Source organism: Acomys minous (assembly GCF_964271855.1).
Source record: "Acomys minous genome assembly, chromosome: 13".
Lineage (NCBI taxonomy): Eukaryota > Metazoa > Chordata > Mammalia > Rodentia > Muridae > Acomys > Acomys minous.
The window spans coordinates 7,884,553-7,907,500 of record NC_140495.1 but is presented as its reverse complement, the minus strand read 5'-3'; positions in this window follow the sequence as shown (position 1 = coordinate 7,907,500).

The following is a 22,948-nucleotide window of genomic DNA, read 5'->3' as shown; positions in this document are numbered from 1 at the left end:
CTCGCCCTGCTACCTCCTCATAGAAATAAGGATTATACAGAATGAAACCAAGTACTGTTCTTTCTTGTTCATAAGCTGGCAAAAACATCTCACTTGGTCTTACAACTTTCTACAACAACATGTCTTATAACACATTCATTTTCACTTTGTTTTGTTGTTGTCTGAGACAGAGTCTGTATCTGTATTAGTTTTTTCTATTGCTATGATGAAACATAACCAAAAGCCACCTTTGGGAGAAAGAGTTTATTTTGGCCAATGGGTTCAGATACAGGGTTCTCAACCTGTGGGTAGCAACCCCTTTGGGAGTTGCATATCAGATGCTCACATTATGATTTATAACCGTAGCAAAATGACAGTTAAGGAGGCTCCGTAATAGCAAGGGAGGCGTGGCAGCAGCTGGCTGGAGCAAGGTGAGACATCACATCTTAGTTGCAAGCATGAGCAGAGAGAACGGATTGAGAGTGACACAAGGCTATGAGGCCTCCAAGTCCTCAAGTGATTGCTTCCTCCTCAAGGTTCTGTAACTTGCCTAGCCACACCGCTAACTGGGGACACGTCTACTTTAAACCAACACAGGGTCTCACTCTGTGGCCCTACTCAGCCCAGAACTTACTATGTAGGTCAGGGTGGCCTCAAAGACATGATCCATCTTCCGGCATTAGCTTCCCGAATGCTGGGATTACAGCATTAATCACTTCGTCCTCTGTATACATACCACAATGCACTAGGTCATAGGGACTATGTTATTCCTTTCTTCTTTTTTTTCCTTCCTTCCTATCTTCCTCCACTCCTTTCTTCTTCTCTCCTTCCCTTTCTTTCTTGTTTCCTTCCTATGTTCTTCCTTCCTTCCTTCCTTCCTTCATTTATTTATTTTTATTCAGTCATCTTACTATGCAGACCTGGCTGACCTGGTAGACTAGGCTGGCTTGGACTCAAAGAGATTCATTGCCTCTGCCTCCCAAGTGTTAGAATTAAAGACGTGTGATACCACATCAAGAATTCTTTTCATATCCATAATAAACTAATTGCGGCTCCCTGTACATTTGCACTGATGTGCACAGCTATAACTCCTTTATTTTCATTGTTCTAATAATGTTCCATTATGAAAGAAAGTACACATACACACATACACACACATGCACACACATGCCACACACACACACACACACACACACACACACACACACGTGTGTATACATGTAAATATACTTGAGTACAGGGATTTAGACAGTGCTATGATCTGAGTGAGAAATACCCAGTAGACGCTTGTACTTGAAAACTTGGCTCCCTACGTAGTGGTACTGCTTTGGAAAGTGTGGGACCTTTCAGACATGGAGTCTTTCTGGGAATTGTAGGTCACTAGGTGAACCTTGAGGTTTTGTAACCTGGTTCCACATCTGCATCCTGGCGGCGTCTACGATGCAAACCACTGCCCCATGGTCCTGCTTCCACCTTTCTCTGCAGTGGTAGACTGTATCCCCTCAGAGTTATAAACCCAAATATACCCTTCCACACTTAAGTTTTCTATTGTCAGGTGTCTGGTCACCAAGTTGAGAAAAGTAACGGACTCAGATCGTGTTCTGAAATGTCCCCCCACAGGTTCTTTTGTTTTGAGTGGTTGGTCCCAGCTGCTGCTGATGATCGGGAAGGTTATGTCACCTTTAGCATGTGGAGCTTTGTTGGAAGGAATGGTGTTCCTTGGAGGTAGGTCATGGGGTTTTATATCCCAGTGCCACTCCCTGCTTGCTATCTTCTTCCTGTGTGTGGATACAAAGTGACCATCTGCCTCATTCCTAGCACCCTGTCTTTCCCACCATGATGGATAGTATTCCTTCAAACCAGAAGCCAAAGTAAACCCGTCCTCCCTCTACTTGCTTCTTGTCAGGTATTTGGTCTCAGGGATAAGGAAAGTAACAAACGCAGACTGACACAGTGACATTGTGACAAACACTGTATTTATGTATGTAGGCTTGTTTGGAAAGTACACACAAAGATTATCCTTAGGGGAGCGACTGCTGCATAGGCTCAGAATGACTAGATTCTAATAGATTGTTTTCAGTTTGATTTCCTCGTGTACAGTCCTGTCATTGTTGTATGATGCTCCTCATTAACTCGCTATATTGCAATCCTTGCTAAAACGAAATTTTATTCTCACTGCTATAGCTGTTTAACTTGGTATATAATTTTCATGTTCCTTTTTTTTTTTTGTATTTGCTAATTGCTAATAAATAGGTGTGAGAGTTACCAGGGCCTGAACACAGGGCTCTGTGCATGCAAAACACAAACTTTCCTGTGTCTCAGGGGCAGGTCCTCTGAGTACCAATAAGTTGGCCATCTTCTTATTTGGTCACTTGTGTCACTCTTCTTTAGAAATGCTTGTCACTAACTTTCGTTGACTTCATTGGTGTCTCATTGATGTTGGGGAACATGTTTTGCTGGTCTTGTTGTGAGGGGTCTAGATGGTCACAGAGATGATAAAAGTAATGGACACAGATTATTACATTCTGCGTTGAACGTGAAATGTTCCCCACAGGGTCACGGGTTTTGAACAGTTGGACCCCGCTGCTGGTGATGATCACATTTGGTGCAGATGTGTTCTCCTTCACAGTAGCCAGTGTTTGCTCAAGCTGTCTTAATTTTACTGTAGTTGAGTGTATCAGCATTTTCCTTGAATTGTGTTTTCAGCATCATGTTCAAGATCTCTGTATTGAGGCCATCAACTCTCTTCTTTAGGTTTTTGTCCTTAAAGTTTTTCTTTTACTTTTAAGTAAAGTGAGTCATTTGGATTTGACTTTTCAGTATTAATTATTTAATACATGATAAAGGAACCCAAATTATTCCTTTATTTGTTTTGGATAAATATATTGTCTCAATGTCCCCAGTGATCCAGAAAAACAGCTTTTAAATCTGTTACTCTACTCAAGGGCTGTATCTTCAGTGTATTTTTCTACCCTTATATCAATACCAAACTGTCTTAATTTAAATTAATTTATTTTTACCCTGACTGGGCTAATCATTATGCATTTCATCCCTTCTGCTTTTTCTATTCTTTAGCTTGTTTCTATTTTTGAAATATCTCTTGCTTTCAGTAACTTTATTTCTCAAGGAAACGAATCCCAGTTTATATCTTGGCTTCCCAGAACAGGGATCATTTTTCAATTTTGAGGGACTAGAGACTTAGACGAAATTATCTTGCATTATTGTGAGTCACTTCATTTAAACAAATAAATCTTAAGTATTGCTTTGAACTGTACGATAGCATTTCGCTCCCAAGAGTAATTAACTCACTGCAGACCACATCTAAGAGTCCACAAATCAGAACCACTTGGAAAGGAGTTCTTGGTGAGTTGATGTGGCACATGATCTGCTGTAGTGGAAAGCAGCCAGGAAGCAAGCCCTGCGATTAGGAAGAGCGAGCTCTAGAGACTGACAGAGCAGGGCCCGGGACTCTGAACTCTGCATCCAAGGACAGTCCTGGAGGGCATGTCAGAATTACTTACTTTTCCACTTTAGCCAAACTTAGGGTGATTCATCACTTCTGAAATACTCAAGTGAGAAGAAAAAGGACTGAGCTGAAGTTGAGACTGGAGATGTTGTTAGAGGTCGTGTTCCTGAGGGAGATCTGTTTGTCTGCTAAGCACAGAAGGAGAGGATCTGGTGTAGTGATGAATTTGCCACTCTTTCATTACCGGTCTTTTAAAATTAAAAATCCAATGTCTCTAGCGCTAGACAGCAGATCTACCTTTTAGACTATGACTCCATTCCTTATACCTAAAGACAGATGGGTAGCACAGAATGTCATCTTTTCTTACAGAGTTTGTGGTATTCGACAAGCAGGACCAGACCTTCCTCATGACTATGGAATAGATTCGATGACTTTTTGAGTTTTCAGTACTGGGGATTGAACCTAGGTCAGGTAGATACCATAGCACTGAGCTACATCTTTCGGCTTTCTGTACTAAGGAGCTACAGAGATAACCCAATTGGTAAAGCGCTTGCCAAGCAAGCATGGCGCCCCATGCTTGATCCCAAGAATGTGCATAAGGAAGTCAAGCATGGAGACTTGTGTTTGTCACCTCATTACTGGAGAGCTGGAAGCAGGAGAATCCAGGAGGTTGGTGGCCAGCCAGCCTAGCCTCACTGGTGAAGCCCAGATCCTAGTGAGAGATCCTGTCTCAGAAAGACACTGTGGAGGTGGCACAGTAACATCTAGTGGGAACAGCAGAAGTCATAAAGCCAGCGCAGCTGTTTGACAAAGCTCCAGCAAAGCTGAGCCGAGTGATGTAACCATTGTGGTGCAGTCTCCTACTTTTTGGCCTTGATCTCTACGTGTTGCATGTGTGTTTGGGGGATGGGGACTTTTATTATTTGTCCAACTTGGGGATAATGAGTTGATGGAAATTTTCTTATGAATTATTTACACCCTCCCTCAGGAATACTGCTTTTATGCTTTCCCAAGACTGTCCTGATCATAATACCCCTTCTACTTTTAGGGATACATCCTTATCTGGATGGATCTACTTGAAGGTCTTCCTTATGTCCTGTAGGCTGTGACTCAAATAAGTATGCCAGAGACCTCCTTAATAAGGCTCTGACTTAAATATGCTCTTGGCACATCTAACCCTGCACTTACTCAGGAGCAAGATAATTAGAACAAAGTAAACTTTAAAAGGCAAACAGTATTTGGTAGGTTAGAGAAGTTGGCATCAGATCAAATTGAAAACCCCTTCTTATACTGATGGACAAAGAATTGTGTGGCTAAATGATAAAAGAACAAGAGATTAAGGCCTCCCTTTTTGAGAAAATGTGAACTCATACAAGACCACTATGGTGTAATATAAGCAAGGAACAAATACATGCTAAGATTGAACATGTAAATAAATTCTACAAATATATAAAATATGAACATTGTATTGTGGTAGAAATTGAATCATAACCATAGCAACTTTGGCCTGAAGATTTTTCTTGGGCCTAATGATAACTAGCACTCTGACTATTAAAACGTGATAGTACACTGACTGCTTGGGACACGACAATCTTCCCAGGCTGGCTTGGAGATTTTCTTTCTGTCTAGTGCCCTTGAAACCACAAGAACCACCAGACTGACAATAGGCTCCCATGTTTTGGGAAAAAATGCCCTTGAAACCACAAGATTGTTAAAAAATTGGGTTGTAGGGTTGATGTAGGAAAATGATTGTAAGAGATAATTTTGTCCTGTCACGGTTTATCAATGATGACTAAACTTATGACCAAGGAGAAGTTAAAACATGTGTCTGGGGACAAAAGTTACAGGATCTGTGTTTTGGAACAACATGCATCTATCCATGCCTGCTAAGTTCTGTATAAATAAAGGAGCCCTCTGACCGCCAGTCAGTCAGGCTGTGAAACCCCTGATCCGCTGCCTCACTCCTTCCTTCTTCACTGGCCCTGCATCTGACCTTCTTCAGGCCCTGACTTCACCTGGAGCCGGACCCTGGCATGGATGACTTTCCTGAGAAACAACACTGAAAGGTTGACCTCTTGCCTCCACATATAAGTGCATACCCATGCATGCAGACTCCACACTCGTGAGCACACTCAGAAACACACAATCGCATACACACAACTCATGACGAAGCGTCGGAAGAAATTAGTTTAGAATGTGGCTCACAAACTTGTCTCCTCCACGGTTTCATCTGTTTCAGTCATCTCCTACTAAGTGGCTGAGCACTGATGCGTCCTGTCTTTGAAACACCAGCTGTCTGCCAAGCGTGATGCCACGGGCCAGCAATCTCAACACTTACTGCTGAGGCAGGAAGACAGTGAGCTCCAGATCAGACAAGACCACGTAATAAGACCCCGTTTCAAAACAAAACATCAGAGCATCACTTAGGTTGCTCACCAATATAATCTATATATGATCACCAATCTAATCTATAATTCTCAGAAAGCTCAGAAAAACAAGATCCTGAGGTTAGGAGGTGGCCTGTCACTTGGAGGCTGGAATCATTTGGAGTTTTACTTGCACAATTGTCATGATGAGGTTTGGTGGTCCCTTCCATGAAGCCATGTGGTTCTTCACAACACAATCGTCAGAGACCAAGAGACAATACCTAACAAAACACAGGCTTGCCCAGCGATGTATGAAATAATAATGGCACAGATGATTCTTTCAGAGACCTCTCATATTAGAGAAGGGAGCTGAGCTCAAGATGGGAGGACATGTCCCTTATCACCCAGGGAGTGGTGTCACAGTGATGTTGAAGAGGATCGTATAAGAAGGGATGCGTGTGGCCGCCATGATCACAACATGTGAGCTACACGGGGCTGTCAGAATCTCAAGGGCCTATCTCTCCTCAAGTGAGATGTAATGACTTCCTGGGTAAACATGACATTTTTAGCCTCATTTGGGACAAGGCCCAAAAGAGTCATTGATTTCTGAGTGGATAAATCTGACATTTGGATCTTTACTTGTAATGCATTAGGAAGATGTATAGATTAATGCAAAAGGCAGTTGACAAATAACGAAGAGACAGACATATCCTACCCAACATTGCTGTTATCTGTAACACTTTAGACAGCGTTACTCTCTCCTGGCAGTAGCTCATAATAAATTGCATGTGACACATATTCACACTGATGGTTCATTTAATATATTGTTCATTTAATATATTCTGTGTGTTGTGTGTGTATGTGCACATGTATACATGTGAACATGGAGGCTAATGAACAACCTTGAGAGTCATTCCTCATAGGCCATCTACTTTGTCTTTCACAAGTCTGGAGCTGCCAATTCACCTCAGCTGACCTGCCAGTAAGTTCTAGAAATCCTCCTGTCTCAGCCTCCAGGACACTGGGATTATGCATGTATGCTACAACCCAGAGCTACTCCATGTGGATTCTGGGGATCGAGTCCAATTCTTTATAATATTTGTACAGCAAACACTTTATCAACCCAGGTTGATAAAGTCCCCTTTTTACTCCCTTGAAATGAAATATGCATTTATTTGGGTAGGTGGTAATTAGCTCAACATAGATGTCCTCTGAGAGATGCCACCCATCGGGGGATAGGGACAGATGCTGGGACTCTCAGCCATACTCTGGGCAGAGTGTTAAGATTTGTATGGAAGAGTTAGGGGAATGGAAGGACCCTGAGGAGTCAGGAGCTCCACAGGGAGACTATCAAGGCCAGAGGATCTAGACCCGAGGGGCCTGCACAAACTGACGCACCAATCAAGGACAATGCATTCAGAGAACCTAGATTTCCCTGTCCAGAAGTAGCTAACGGCCAGCTCATTTTCAACATGGGGTTGGGGGAGCACAGCCAGCCTCTGACATGAGCTCTGGTCCCCAAGATTTGATCACTGCACCTTGGCAGGGAAGCTTTGTAGGCACACAGAGGAAGGGCATGAAGGCTATCAGGATGATACCTGATAGGCTGTGGCCAGGCAGTTGGGGAGGAGGCCCCCGCCCTCCCCCCTGTATCAGAGGTCAGAGGTCTAGGGGAGGGGAATAGGGCTGAGAAGGGAGGGAGGGTGGATGGGAATGGGAAGATACCAGAAAGGGGATGTAACAATCATGATGTAATGTGAATAAATTATAATAAATAAAACACTTAAGAAAAGAAAACAACAGCTGGGTGTGGTGGTGCATGCCTTTAATCCCATCACTAGAAAGGCAGAGGCAGGCAGATCGCTGTGAGTTCAAGGTCAGCCTGGTCTACAAAGTGAGTCCAGGACAGCCAAGGCTACACAGAGAAACCCTGTCTCAAAAAACCAAACCAAAACAAAACAAAACAAAAAACAAACAACAACAAAAAAAATTTTAAAAAGTTTGAGCCCAAAGTACAAGTCCAAAAGCCCTCTGACTTGGCTTTGGCTGGCATTTGGAGAAGTAACAAATTTCCTTGTCAGCAAACTAAAGGGCAATTTTAAATATAGCAGACCTATCTCTACCTTCACCAAGAACATTGTGGAATTGAAGAGGAATAGAGGTGATTTAGAGGAACCAGGGCTGCCCATTGACAATCACCCTAAAGGAAGGCATGTTGAGTTTTTCTCGGAGGGTTTTGAGTTTCAGTTCAAGGGTGGTGGTCACCTCCCTTTAAGCAAGCCTTCTCACCTTCAATCCTATTGACTGGTAAAGTGAGATAGTTCTTTATTGTTATCTGAGCATTGCAAGATGCTTAATATCACTGGCCTCTGCCCACTCAATGCCACAGTCACCTCCTTCCTCCATAGCAGCAACCAAAAATGTCTTTTCATGTATGGACCACAGCTGTCTTGGTAGAAATTGACTACTTCAGTGTGCCATGTTGTGATCTGAGGGGATATCATCTGCCTGTTAATGTCAGGAAATGCCACAGACTCTGGAGTTTTGTTTTTTTTTTTTTTTGGTGTGTGTGTGTGTGTGTGTGTGTGTGTGTGTGTTTTGAGTCCTTTGCATTGTGAGCAAGAGTGATTTTCATTTGCTGACTCAGATCCGAGATCCCAACTTAACTAATATACTCATCACTTTCACAAAGGTCGGTTGTTCTTCTGTTAATGGTGTTTGCTTATGATGCAGTCATATATAGTCCAGTTGGCCTTAAGCCAACTGTGTCTGGCATCCACAAGGATGACCTTGAACTTTCAACGTACATCCTTCACCTCCCAAGCGCTGGGATTGCAGGCACGCAGTACCGCACCAGCCGATGTGGTACTTGGGGAATGGAACCTGGGCCTGTGCATACCAAGCAAGCAGTCTAACTGAGCCACCACCACTACTGGCTTGTTCTTCTAAAGATTTATTTCAGTTGTTTTTGTTTATGTGCATGTTGAATGTAGATTACATGTGTGTATATGCTCAGAGGCTAGCGGAGGACATTGGATGCCCTGGATCTAGAGTTACAGGAAGTTGTGCGTCCTGACATAGGGTCCTAGGAAACAAATTCAGATCCCCAGGAAGAGATGCAAGGGCTCCTAACCTCTGAACCATCTGTCCAGCCCTTGTTGGCTTGCTTTTGATGCTGAGGTGATGCTGAGATGAGCCTACCAGTCTACTACGGAGACGAAGCATCGCTTCAGACAAGAGCAAACACCCTGTTCCCAGGTTTGGATACACTTGACTTTCCTAAGTAGTAAGCAAGGCGAAGGTCTTTTCCGATGAGTATAACACGGGAGTCATCTGGCCTCTTTTTCTAGCAGAGAAGGGATGCGATGAGGAAGGCAAAATCATCTGTGAATTCAGAGATCAATCCTAGGTCTGGAACAAAAATGGAAAGAGATTTTCATAATTAGCCTGACAAAAAAAGCACTAATGGAGGAATTGAAATGCACAACAAATAAGTGACAGGAAGAAATTCTGGTGGCACTGGCTCTTTGTGTGGGAAGGCGCTGCTACTGACAGAGCTATTGATATCCATTGTTACAGCAAGGTTAGGAAGGCAGGCAGCGCTCACTTCCAATGGCGCTATTAGTCTCATTGTGCATCTGTGTGCTCGCTATAATCAAGAAAGACTAAGATGGATTAGAAAATGTACATCCGGGGAAAACCTCGGGGCTTTGGATAATGCAAGGTCTAGGAGTGTTTTAGTGTGTGTGTGTGTGTGTGTGTGTGTGTGTGTGTGTGTGTGTGTGTGTGTGTGTTCAGGTACACACGTGTGTATGTGGAAGGCTTGCATGTGCATGCATGTGGAGGCCAGGGGATGATCTCTATTGCTTTCCCTCAGGTGTTTATTATTTTGAGACAGGGTCTCTAACTTGTCTGGAACCAGGAAAGTGGTCTGAAGTAGCTGGCCCCAAACTTCAAAAATCTGCCGGACTCTGCCTTCCCAGGATTACAAGTGAGTGCCTGTTTTTTTGAGTGGTTTCTGAGATGGAACTAGGGTGCTCACAGTTGCAAGGCTGGCACTTCCCTTGGTGAGCTTTCTCCCCAGCTTTCCGTCTGTAGTTGTTTGAATGAGACATGTCCTCCATGGACTCATGAATTTAAGCACCAGGTCCTTGCTTGTTGGCCCTTTTGGGGGAACCCTTTGTGAGGTGAAGCCTGTCTGGAGGAAGTACATTAGTCATGGGGGCTGGGCCTTGAGCATTCCAGTCTCCTCCCACTTCTGGGTTCTTTCTCTGTTTCCTGCTTGCTATTTGAGAAGTGAGATCTCCCTTGTTGCTTCAGCCACTTCCTGACACTCCTCCCTGCCATTTCCTACTGTTTGGCTTTTCATCACTACTCTCTGGGATGCTCCTAAAAAGAACCATTCCAGCAAATGCTTTAAGGATCCCACTGCTGCTCCAGGTTCCAGTGGCTGTAGCTGCTGTCACCTTTGCTGAATTGCGTGGTTTGCTGTTTAATGGGTCTTCTGGAGTCCTGCCGACTACGCTAGTGGAGTCTCTCCAAGGAATTGAGTCTAAAAAGGTCTACTTCTCCTGTTCCCATGAACCTCTTTTCTCTCCTCTGTAGGGTAGGTAGGTTGTAAGGGAAGTATAAGCATTAAAGAACCCCAAATAAAGTAGTTTGAAAAAGTTCAAAGCCTTCAAGTCTCTTTTGAGACTATCTCTTTGCAGCAATTGTGTGTGACCTTTCATCTTACGCTTGGCCTCTTTACTGTGTGGGGTGGTGGGGTGTGCACTGGGGGCAGGTGGAGGCCAGACAGAAACCACTGGCTTTCCTACTTTGTAAAATCTCTGCCTTACTTGCCTGAAGCAGGCTTTCTCACAGAGCCTGCTCTGGCCTGGCACTCACCAAGCCTACACCATCCTCTCATGTCCTCCCTAAGAGTGCTGCGCTCCAGGTAGTCAGATGACTGCTTTTCTATGTGGATGGTCGGGATTTGAACTCAGTTCTTCATGCCTGTGCAACAAGAACTTCTGCCCACTGAACTCCTTCCCCAGTTCTCACTTTTACCTCTTTTCTGTGACCTGCCTCCTTCCCCCCGCTCCCCGCCAAGGAATATTATCAAGTCCTGCTTCAATATCAGCTGGGGAAACTGAGGTGAGGTGTGGATCCTGTGGCTGGCTGGTGACACTGTAGACTTTCTCTGAGGGCCACCTTCCAGGCCGGAACTGATTGTTACCAGCAATGGCTTCCACTGATGGTGGCAAACATCTAAAATGGGGTGGGGGGGGGGGAGGAGAAGGAGAATAAAGAAACTCACACGCGCGCGCACACACACACACACACACACACACACACACACTTACACTTACACTTGATGATGAAGTAAGACAGACTGTAGCAGGTGGTTTCAAAAAGCTTCTTCTTCCAAATTTTTCTTACTTTACACATTCACACATATATACATACATACGTACACACATATACATACATATATACATACATACATACATAAACATACATCTTGGTGGATGGAACACACTCAGAAGAGCTATTGTTCATATACATATTTTACTTTGGTGGATGGAACAAGATTGCCACAAGCAAGTTCCAACAACCTCGTGCATGTACATATGCACAGACACACATCTTCGTGGATGGAAAAAGACTCCAACAACCCTTCTCAATTTCTCCCACAGCTTATATATCCCAGCAAGATCTTTCAAGCAGTACAAAAGCCGCAATGTGTCTACATTCTATTTTCTTTAAGTGAGTGACTACAATGGATGTACATAAGGAAATCATGTTCCCCAATGCCTTCACATGATCAAATGTTTTATGTGTTATGAGTGAGAAACAAACATGAAAAACAAGTTATTTCCAAGAACCCACAAACATTTGTTTTTGTTTTTTGTTTTTTTTTTTAAAGATTTATTTATTATTTATACAGTATGTATCAGATCACATTATAGATGGTTGTAAGCCACCATGTGGTTGCTGGGAATTGAACTCAGGACCTCCGGAAGAGCAGTCAGTGCTCTTAACCATTGAGCCATCTCTCCAGCCCACCAAGCAACTTGTTACATATTAACAGGGTATAAGCAAGCAAGGTAACTTCTCAGCCAGCTTGTCTTTACTGGCAGGCTGCAATTTGCAGGTACAAAGGAGGAATCGATTATCTGAAAAAGTAATCTTATAAAGATATTAAAAGAATCACAAATCTAAATTTCTATATAGAAATAATTAGCTAGTTCTACTTTAAGTCCTAAAGGTGCTCATCTACTCATTAATATGTTTTATTAAATCATATCAGGAAACTGAGGGCAAAATCTAGAATAAGGAAATCAATCGTCATCTCAGTCACCAGCCCAGCTTGAAAGAGTCGCTTCAGCCGATGCTGCTATGGGCCATTGGTCTTGCTTTGACAACCTCAAAAAGGCCCTAGCTTTACTAATAAGAGTGTACTTTCAGCCAGGCATGGTGGCGCACGCCTTTAATTCCAGGACTTAGGAGGCAGAGGCAGGCAGATCGCTGTGAGTTCGAGGCCAGCCTGGTCTACAAAGTGAATCCAGGACAGCCAAGGCTACACAGAGAAACCCTGTCTCAAAAAACAAAAACAAAAGAGTGTACTTTCTCTTAACTTCAGTTGTCCCTAACAAGTCCTGCATCAGGACCAATAGCAAAAACATCTTTACCTAGCCTTGTTGAACAACCTAGTTTTCCAAATTCTTTCTAAGGGTAATGATCATTGTCAGCAATCCACATTTGTAGATTGTTTTCAAGGGTGGTGGCTGAATCATTAATCTGCTCCAGCAGCAACGCCTGAAAGAGATCAAGCATTGTTATTGAGTATGCCTATGACACTGCCCAGTGGGGGGCTGGGGACCCCTTTATAATGCTTACACAATTCACATGTTAGGAGGATTGTGAGAACCACAAAGGTGACATGCAGAGCTGTCTCCATAACAGCATCAAGTCCTCAGGACACGGAGTTATATGTCACTGAGACATGCCATCATGGGCATGCTAACCGGTGGGCCCTATTCCATGAGTTCTAGAGCTGTTTTGCTGTTCCTCCTGCATGGCCCCCAACAGAATATAAAATATGCTTAAAAAAAAAAAAGAACTACACGCCCCCTTTTACAGTTAATATGACAGCTGTCTGTTTCATGCACAGGGATCCACATATAACTAAGAAGACAAAAGGAAGCATTTCCCCTGCAAAGCACATCACAGCCACCTAGGACACCTGATGACAATGTCACTTGCTTCTAGGCCCCCTGCTTCCCACTGTGAGTGCAGCTTACACTAAGTCACGTGGCTGAGGGCAGAATCCCCAGCTCTCCACATTTTCCTACTCCTTCTTTAGATGAGGGCAGCTTCCGGCTCCAGAGGTGAGGCTATGAGGATTCTGGAGAGATACTGTCCAGCCACCTGCAGTGCTCCACCCTCAGTATCTCTGATCCAGGCTGTGGGGTTGCTAGGGAGATACTGCCCAGCCCCATGTAGTGTCCCAGTCATGGCATATTGGGCCCTAGGGAAGGTAGCTATGTCTGCTGGATAGTCAATCAGAGCAACCCACTCACCTTCAACATGGCCATGTGACCAAGTTAGCATGTGTGCATCAAACTAACCACAGGGAACATGCAAATTATTGGGAGGGGAAGAGAAATCATTTCCAAGTGGGCTGTATAATGGGCAGACTAGAAGTTGAGAGCTTCTGGAGCCATGTTTGTTGCCAGGAATGGGTCACCAAGTTAAATATAAGTATCACAATGGGAAAATTATAGATAAAGGCTAGAGCTACTTGCCTACCACACCTAACTACACCAAAAAAAAATTTATATATATATACTGCATTCCTGCTTTTCAGTTGAATAAAACTGAAAGGACCTGTCTGCTTAATGCAGATTAAACTGAACTCCTATGCCTTGCAACTTTGAGTTGAATGATAAAGAGACTTTATTATTCCTGCCTAAAATACAAAGAGGAAACTAGAGATCAGAAAGGTGAAGTCATTTGAACAATTCCTCAGAGACAGAGTTGACAAGACTTTTAGTGTGCTAGCTTGCGTTCTTTCACACATTCCGTAAGACACCAATAATCCCTGACAATTTATGCTAAATACATCAGTCCCCAGTCCAGGAAGTTTCCCATTAATCAGCTATCAAGTCTGTCCTGTGATTTCTTCCATAAATGATGCTAAAGCATTTTGCTAAATGCAAGTTGAGTTGTGTGTCCTCAAGTCACACAGTCCAATCAGAGAGCAAAGCCTACTGAAGCAAAAGGCCTTCTGGTGAGCTACTGTGAAAATAAGTACTGTTGGGTAGGTGACACAAAAATCAGGAGGTTTTAAGGTAAAGGTGGACAGGATGGGACTCCAGTTTGTGACAAGCACCCGCCTTCCTTCAGTCAGACAAGAGGAATCAGTGAAGCTGGACCTGGAATGGCTTTGAGCCTTAGCTTCTCCTCTCCTCCTCTTTCAGCTTCTCATTCTGGAATCTTCTATCCTGCAACTGACTACAGACAAAGCTGGGTTTTTTTGTTTTTTGTTTTTTTTTTTTTGTTGTTGTTGTTGTTTTGTAGCTGGTCTAGAGCTGCACAGAGTGGCTTTCCTGTACATCCGGTGGCTGAAGAGACAGGGCTGCAGACCACTACCATTAAGAAGAGACTTAACAAGCTAATCTAAGTGGGAAGGTCTGAAGTGGAGGGCCCCAGGGCTACAGCTAGGTCTGTGTCATCTACTGTGCCAACCTATAACAGAGTGAGCACACAGGTGGTGGAGGGAGAAGGTGCTTTCCCCAAAGAAGAATCTTAATCCTATAAAATGAGATACGTGGTGGGTTTGTAGGCGGCCGAGAGACAGCTCTGGAAAGCTTGAGATGGGGTGTGAAGGATGAGTGGGATTGTGGCCATTTGAATAAGGCTCTAACCACGGGAGGAGTGAAGCAGGAAGAGACACCCAAGGGGACAGCTAGACCCAAAGAATTACCATGTCGATGGAGAGGGAGAGAGAGTCCCCTGCCCTCTGTTTTTTTTTTTTTTTTGTCACTTTGGAGATGGCTTGTTTCAAGTGACCCATTGCATGCTGCCATGCTTTCCATATTGAGAGAGAGAGGGGTGGGTGTCGGTGCCTGTGTCCATGTCTGTGTCCATGTGTGTGGCATCTGTATTTAGGTGTCCATAGAGGCCAGATGAGAGCATCAGGCACGTGGCTGGAGCTACAGCAATTGCCATGTGTCCTTTGTACACTCCTCTATGCTTTTTTCTTCATGCCCTTGCAGTAAGGCTAAACATCTAGATCTATTTCTTTGGATATTTTCAATGCGCTCCTAAAATTCATTAGGGCATGAGTGGCTTTTGCCTTTATGAGTAACTATGTGTGCCGACATTTTTTTTTCAGAGACACAACTTTGGCAGTTTCTGAGCCAGTATAATCAACTCCACAGGGAAAGAAGGAACGGTGTTAGGCACAGAAGTGGAGAGAAACTGCTCACTTTTACATATCTGCCTGCGTCCTCAGCATCACGACACTGCTGGGCACATGCTGGAAATGTACTGCTTACTCAGAGGTGCGGGTGGTCTCGGTAATGTCCCCTCCATCCCCCCACCTCAAAGCTGCACCATCAGGAAGCAAGCACGGCCAATGGCTGGGTAAGATCTCTTTCCCACAGAAGAGTTTGTATAGCATCTATAGACTAGGTGCTAATGGATGCCAAAATTCTGCCTCTTCAACCATTAGAACTCAAGTAAGAAATTACAGTTCTATATCCACTTCCTACTTGCAAAACAGGGGGAGGGGCTCTTTGATGCTTCCAGTTGTTATTGTTGATATGCTTGTTACAGTCATAGACAGAATCAGGTTGGGTTCCCCAGACCCTGCATCTAGTATTATGCCAACGGATACCAACAGACAGATGGTTTCTGTAGCAACTTTCATCTGGACAGACCTGATACCTTGGAAAGTGTGATGCAGATGCCAAAGGGAGATCCCGGAGGCACTGAAGGAATGAACATGTGCTAAGTGAGGGTTTACAGTGAGCACATCAGATGTAGGTCAGATGAAAGACTCCTCCCGTAAAGATGTATTGAATGAAACAAATACAAAATAAAAATGCCTCTTAAGAAACTAAAGTGGTGATGGAGGAGTTAAAAACTGAGCAGAGACAGTTTTTAGAATAAACCAGTGATCACAAAAGGAGTGGTCCCTTGAGACTGCTGAGGAAGCAGGAATGGTCAGGCATGCAGGAGTGTGAGGGTGCCCCATCTGTAGCCAAGGGAGACAGGATGTCGAGCACACTGTCGACCACACTGGAGTCTCTAGAATGGTGCGGGGGACAGTGTGGTGGGGCTGCACCCTTACTCTACAAGGGCCTGTGTGCTAGCTCCCAGAGACTGGTTGTAGATGCAGTATTGAGATCAAATTGTAGGACATCAGTTGAAGTATTGGCTGTTGGGAGAAAACACATGATTTTGGTGTCAGAAATACTATAATGAGATGGTGTCCACCAAGGAAAATGGTCTGTACCCTTAATTTCTATACTTGAGGCGCCGAGGCAGGAGAATTATAAGTCCCAGGTTAGTGTAGACAGCCTAGAGTTACACTGTGAGACTCTGTATTAGAAAAGCATTTTGGGGATGGTGAGATGGCTCAGCGGATAGAAACAATTGGCCAGGCAAGCCTGAAAGAGTTCCACCATGAAGGCCATGTAAAGATACAGGAGGAGGGAAGACTCCACTAAGTGGCCCTCTGACCTGCATTCACTCATGGCGCTGTATGTGGCCCATGTCTATCCCACAAAGGAAGAGAGCATTTATTTGTCGAATACTTTAAATTTTATTTTTGCACATGCATGTACATGATGCATATGCATGCATATGGATGTTCAGGGGTGTGTGTGTGTGTGTGTGTGTGTGTGTGTAGTGTGTTCTCATTGGTGCACAGGCAGGTTGAGCACATCTAGAAGTTGACATCTAATGGGTTCCTCTATTTCTTTCCACTTAGTGTGGTGAGGCAGGCTGAGCCAGGATCTCCGAGGTCAGCCAGGGTGAATAGCTGACTTAGCCCCTGAGGATGAGAATAACAGGAAGGCCTTGATGACCACTCAGAATTTGTATTCTGGTTGGATATCTGAACTCTGTTACACATGCTCTCACGCTAGCTTCTCTCCTGAATCGTTGCCCCAGACCATGCTAACATCCTGATGTCGATATGAATATGGGGCTATGTCTTCAACTGATATCCTACAATTTGATCTCAGTACCGCATCTACAACCAGTCACTGGGAGCTGGCACACAGACCCCTGTAGAGCAAGGGTGCAGCCCCACTGTCCTCCACCATTCCAGAGACTCACTGCACACAGTAGGTCTCCAGTGTGCTCGTCCTCCTGTCTTACTCGGCTACAGGCTGGGCATGCTCACACTCCTACATGCCTCACCACTTCTGCTTCCTCAGTGATCTCAAGAGACCATTCTGTTTTTGTGACCACTGGTTTATTATAAAGGACTTTATTGAATATGCAAATGAACAGGAGATGCAGGCATGTGGAGAGCAGGACGTGAGTTCCCAAGAATAAGGACTTCGGAGAGTGCAGTTGGGCTGTGCTGCCTGGCATGCTGAGGAATTTGAAAACCTGAAAAGAACAGAAAGGACAAGAATCTCTTTTAGAAGAAAAACTAAACCCTAACAAGGAGCTTGAATGTATTGGCGAACCAAGAACATGCCTTCAAAACACATTTAGATTTTAAATGTAGAGATTAAAAAACAGAGATGACAGCTGCAAAAATAAATACTTCATTATAGACACAATCAAGTCGTCAGACAGCAAGATCCACATTAAACCTAACTGGCAATGGCATTGCCAATGTAAGAAAAGCTTGCAATAATTACAAAGGAGAACAGCAGAGCTCTCTAAAGCAGTGGGTCTCAGCCTTCCCAATGCTGTGACCCCTTAACATGCTCCTCATGCTCTGGTGACCTCAACCATAAAGTTATTCCATGTGCTACATTATAATTGTAATTTTGTCCTGTTATGAATCATAATGTAAATATATCTGATACTCAGGATGTCTGATGTGACCCCCCAAAGGGGTTATGACCCACAGGTTGAGAACTGCTAGACTAGACCAATGTAGAAAGAAAGTATTATGTTATGTAAGACAGAGGGCAAACGCAATTCACAGCATCAGGAGAATTCTGTTCTTGGATGATTCTGTGAAGGTAAAAAAAAAAAAAAAAACCCACAAATGATCCAGGGAGGCCTTAAAAAAGCCTGCTGTCAAAAGGGAAAGCTTGATCTACAAGCCAGAAAGAAAAACAATTTATCTTAAGGGAAAAGAGCAGATTCAGAGTGACTGGTATCCCGGCGTATCTTGGTTAAGCTTTCAAATTCCATTGGTAAAAAGGAAACTCTTCAGGAGCTCAGACAGCAGAAGGCGGTGTGCCTGGTTGAGCTTTGAACTTTTCCACTCAGGACTCAAAGCTGGACTGCAAGAGCCAGAGCTATAGATTCTAAAAGAAAATCAGGCGGTGACTCATGAATACTAATGCCCCGTTAAGTTGTCATTCCAGAATAAAGGTCAGAGACAGGTAAACAGGCAAGAACTGCTTCCCCTGGCACTGACAGATTCTCTATGGCATGAGAGGGTTTGGTCATTTCCCAGTAAGTAGGAAAAGCTTCCCGGAACTTGGAAAGGAAGACACATAAAGACCATCGGAGAGTATTGAATGTATAAGAAGACTGATTAAAAATGATGTGAATTTGGATTATAGATTAAAGCACAAATGGATTTCTATGCCATACACAGACACACAGGCACCACCAAACTATTTTTCATGCAGAACAATCTGGAAGATTTATTGAGGCCTGATTTTATTGTGAGCTACAGAAAATAATTCAAAATAGAAATCTATGTAAAGGTACCAAAAAATTTTTTTAGGTGTTTCATAATATTTGTATACAGTCTGATAGAGTTTTACAACAATAATATGTGTGAGGCTTAAGAAATACTAATTCTAGGTTTGCAAAGTGCTGCATAGCACTTGAGTGTTGTTCTGTGTCATTTGATATAATAGAACCATCTCTCTTAAGAAGACCTATCGAGTTTACCTTTATAGAGGAGTACCTCATTAGAGCAATACCCACGCTCAAGAGAGGGCCACTCCGAGCTCTCCTACGCAGAATATCAAATAGGCCGTTCTTCCTATAACTTCTCAAACAGAATACTTGTTACTCTGATTAAGCGACATTTGAATTTAAACAAAACAAATTTTATTTAACATATATGGTGACACTACTGATGAGTAGATGGAGTCCTATATTTTACTTATGAATCAATACAGGACCAGTGAGATGGCTCAGCACATAAAGTCACTTTCTGCCATTGATGACGTGAGGTCAATTCCAGAACCGACATGGTGGAAGTAGAAGGAGAGTGCTCTCTTTCTCCCCCTCCCTCTCCTCCTCCCCCTCCCTCTCCCCCTTCTGCTTCCCCTCATCCTCCATCTCCTCCTCCCCTTCCCTCTCTTTCTCCCTCCTTCTCTCCCTCCCATTAACTAAATACACATAGTATTAGCATTTTAAAGAGTAAGTACAATAAACTGATGGTTATAAATGATCTTAACGGACATGAGTGACGCATCAGTAACTCAGTACAATTCAAGATTGCCCATCCCTTCACTTAAGATGGCTACACCTACATAGAGATTTTGATTTATTTTCTTCATACAGCTTAGAACCTCTCACATGTAGTTCATCAGAATTAGCAAACAGTCTTCAGTCATGAATGCGTAGGTGGTATTGTATAGGTGATTTCATAATATTCAGAAAAACAGCACCTTTGGGCAATGATTTTAGAATAAAATTAAGGCAAAGTATCACATTACTCCGCATTTAAATTATTTAATTAAAAGGTAAAACATATATAATTCCATTTTCTTTCTTTTTGGTGGTTGGTAGTGCAGTGTCTGTGTGTGTGTGTGTGTGTGTGTGTGTGTGTGTGTGTGTGTGTAGGGCTCTGTGTGCCTGTGCATCTGTGTGCATCTGTGTGTGTTTGTATATATCTAGGCATGTATGTTTGCACAGTGCACAGGTGAAAGCCAGAGGACCACCTCCAGTGTCAGTTCTCAGCTTCCCTCCATATTTTCTGAATGGAATCTCCCATTGGTTTGGAACTTCAACATCCTCCTAAAGGCTCCACAATCATCCCAAAGAGTGCCAGCAGCTCAGGGCCAAATAGCAGCCTATGTGGAACACTTCTCCAAATCTGTCCTTCCACCTAGGTTTTATATAAATTCTATAGAGGCACAGCCCTGCCCACTATTTACATATCACCCACTCAGGTTTGCTTTCCCTGAACAATGTCAGACTTTACTTGTGACTTGAAAACCCAAAAGCTCCATCATCTGGGTTATTAAAAAGCAATTGCCAACCTTTGGCCAGAAAGGACAGGGCACAGAGCATAGAGCAGAGGTGCGCACATGTTTGGTTGCAGCAAGCAGGTAAAAGGTGGAGCTGCTTGGGGAAGTAACTTGCAGAGTGCCTAGGGCAGCAGGGCAGGCACGACAACTTTGGTTAGTGTGGGCACAGGATCTAGAATTCTAAGGAGCGCAGCAGACCATTTAGCCTGGCAGAAGGCATTTGTTATCCTGCCCCTAGATGGTCATTAAAGAGAAATTCTAAACGGAAGGAGATTGTAAAGAGGAAACAGTCCAACCCTAGAAGACCACAAAGACTCCTGTGTCTCTAATCTCACCATGCTGGCTTCCAGCTTCCTGAGTGCAGAGAGCTTGGGAAATGCCAGCAACAGTGAGGAGATGATTAGCAGAAGATAAAATCTCTCTGAGAATCCACCTTCTTTCTCGAGAAGGAAGCACAAAGGGCGGAGGTGTATAAGGCAGTGGTGGGTCGACTTCACTTTCCAGTTATTTTTAGGTGTTTGCAGAGTTCAAAAAAGGCAAAAAGGAAAGGGGTATTCCAAGAGCAAACTGGAGTCTGTGTGACCCACCGGAGCCTATGTGACCCACAGGAACAGCAGGTACCTTCAAAAGATAAATAATGTATACAAGCAAATGGCAAAGGATGCAGGATAAGAGCCTTTAACTGCTTGATTTTTCTCCAGAGAAAACTTGGTTTGGTTATTGCCAGAAACAGAGGCAGCAAATGATCCACATTTCTAAGGATTTTATACATGACATATTAGCAAATCAGTATTTGCATTACAAATAAGGTAGGCAAAGGAGATGCACTGCAAGGGGAAAACTCCACTGACTCGCCTCCTGGTGAGCACCATGAACTTTATGCTAGTTCCTGTAGGGCCAGCAGCAGCAACCACTGGGGGTGTTGCAAGGCCATAGGTCTCAGGTCATTTTCTCACCTGTGATTAATGGCAAAGGGTATTTGTTTTAAATCCATATTATTATGTTCTCTCTCTCTCTCTCTCTCTCTCTCTATATATATATATATATATATATATATATATATATATGTGTGTGTGTGTGTGTGTGTGTGTGTGTGTGTGTGTGTGTGTATTATATATACGAATGAGATTAAAAGTTAGAAATGGAGACTGCACATAATTGAAAACATGTTTGTGACTGTTTTGATATGATAAGAAGTAATCACATAGCGCTGGGCTGGAGAGGCGGCTCAGTGGTTAGGAGCACACGCTGCTCTTGCAGAGGGCATGAGTTCGGTTCCAGCACCCACACTGTGGCCCCCAACTTCCTGTAACTCTAGCTCCATGGAGTGTGAAGCCCTCTTCTGGACTCCCTGGCTCCTAGATGGATGTGGTGCACATAGACGCCCAGTGGTATACATACCTACATACATATAAACAACAACTCGATAAGTCTTTAAAAACAATGCTAGCAGGGCTAAGGAGATGGCTTAGGAGGTAAAGTGTCCATTGTGAGCCAATGAAGACTTGAGTTTGAATCCCAGAATCCATGTAGAAGAAAGCTGGACTGAGATGAAGAGGAGGCTTGGTGGTTGAGAGTGCTTCCGGTGTTCCAGGGGACCTGAGTTTCATTCTCAGCAGCAGCATCAGGCGGCTCACAACCACCTATAACTACAGCTCCAAGGGATCTAACGCCCTCTTCAGGCCTGCACAGTCATTGTATCCCATGTACATACCTCCATATAAGCACAGATGCATACACATCATTAAAATAATAATAACAATAAAAGATTTTTTCAAAGCAGGATTAGGGAGTGCACATTGGCCGTTCCAACACTGATGAAAAAAGAGGCAGATGGATCCCTGGGAACTTACATGGCAAGTTCACCTTATTGATACCCTGTCTCATGAAATGAAATGGATAGTTCAAAAGGAAGGCCATCCTTGGCTTCTAGCCTCTATGTGTACATGTGCACACATATGAATGTATCCATACACAAACATGTCCACGCAATTGTGTGTCCACAAAAAACAATTTAAACAAAGTTTAAAAAAAAACCCTCAACCTTATAATATCTAAAATGATGTTTAAGTATTCTGATGAATCCACTTGAAAATAGTCAACACATTTGATGCTAGATTATTATAGAAGGGCCAGAGGAAATACTAGACTGATGGAGGAATAAAATGTACTAGGTCTCTTTGCTGTGACAGAGAAGCCAGCAGAAGGAACACCCGAGGCAGCATTTGTCCTCTCAAAGAATTAAGGAAAAGCCAATTCAATGTCAAGTTGAACTATCACCTATATATGACTCTCAGCAGTTTTACTCTTGAGAGAGAGAGAGAGAGAGAGAGAGAGAGAGAGAGAGAGAGAGAGAGAGAGAGAGAGAGAGAGCTGGATAATCCTGAGGGGACCAATGTACAGTCTCTTTTAAAGGGCTCCTTGGATGCACTCTTAACATGGCAGGAAATTGACAGCACTGAATGCTCTTGGCAGAACATGATTTCAGGGAGCCTTAAGACAATTTTGCTGTCTTGTGTACAAAGGCAAGTTCCTTCCAGACTTGTCCTGCCTTTGCTATGAGTATATCTTTATACTTAAGAGCATCTTTTCTCAAAAGGACTCCTGGTACTTTTTATCAACTATACTAGTACAATGAAGAGTGGGGAGAAGAGAGAGCGAGTGAGCGAGTAATGGTGTGTGTGAAATGTGAAATGCTGAGGGTGTGTGTGTGTGAAATGTGAAATGCTGAGGGTGTG